The sequence below is a fragment of the Myotis lucifugus genome, unplaced genomic scaffold, assembly GCF_000147115.1.
Source record: "Myotis lucifugus unplaced genomic scaffold, Myoluc2.0 scaffold_502, whole genome shotgun sequence".
NCBI classification, from domain to species: Eukaryota; Metazoa; Chordata; class Mammalia; order Chiroptera; family Vespertilionidae; genus Myotis; species Myotis lucifugus.
The window spans coordinates 362,752-364,077 of record NW_005871550.1 but is presented as its reverse complement, the minus strand read 5'-3'; positions in this window follow the sequence as shown (position 1 = coordinate 364,077).

Below are 1,326 nucleotides of genomic sequence, written 5' to 3'. Positions count from 1 at the left end.
AGAGAGAGAGAGAGAGCACATTCCATTGCCCCGGGGCAGAATGATTTAGCCAGTCCACACTATGAGACAAGGTCAAACCCAGACTGTGTTTCTCAGGGAAGAGGAGCCCAGCCAGGGCCTGAGAGGTTGAGGAAGAGGTGAGAAGCAGGGAGCATAGCCAGTCGGAGAGGGGCCGGGGGATGCTCTGTGTCCTAGTCATGTGTCCTGGCAACATCGACACCACGGAGGCTGCTCCCGCTCCTGTCAGCCATAAGCATCCTTCCCAACACATCCTCTCCTCAGGCACCCACCCCTTTCTTGTGATTTTTTTTTTCTGGGGGTGAATGTTGCTGGGAGAGATTATCAGAAACTACTTATTTGCAGGTAGGAGCCTCATCTCGAACAACCAGGGATAGAACTGATACCATTTACCAAGACTTGCTAGTGCCAAGCAGCTCACGTAGCCTCACAAACCCTTTCAGGTGGCTTTTCTAACTCTCCTTGACAAAGCAGGAAACCAAGGTTGAGGAGTATACTGCTCAAGTTGGCACAGCTTTGAAATGGTAGAGCCAGATTCCATCCTGGGCCAGTGTGTCCCCGGTCACCTGGTCCTACCATCTCCTCTATGTTGGAAAGCCGGCTTAGAAGGACCCAAGACCCAGCAGCTCTGCCACCAGTCCCTGGCTGCTCTGGGGCCGGTCACAGAATGGAGAGCAGTCGCAGCCTTAATTCCCAACAAATTGGGAATTAGGATAGTGTTTTTGCTCCCAAAGCCAGCACTGTAATAACATAATTTGGAGCCTGGTCTTGGAGTCTGCTCTTTTGGGTGGAGTTGGGAAGACCATGACACCATGAACCACTGCCAGGAGTTTATACCCAGCCGTAAGAGCCCTTGGAGGAGCACTTTTTCTAAGACACCCAGGGAAAGCTTTATTCCTCTGCAGCTTCAGACGCGAGTGTTCTAACCTCGGAAGTTGCCGGAACAGGACCATTAGACTGAATCATCTTATTGGAATTAAAAATATTGTGAGTTTTGTGCTCCTCTGGCCGAAACTGAAATAAAAATGGCATTACTTCAGACAATATTGTGCACTAATTAAACCAGCGGAGAATGAAACAATGGAAATAAAATACCGAGTTGTAGGCTTCAGAACACTTCTCCAGCAGGGCAGTTGAATTTAAATTTCTGTTATTTTGAGTGAATGTGGCCCTAAGGAATCATGTAAGGATAGTTTTTTATGTGATTTCAGGGAAGTCCTTCTCTTCAGTGTAGTAATTTTGATGAAGCTAAACTGTGCTTTGTTGGAAAAAAAGGTATAAGATTATATATATATATATATATATATA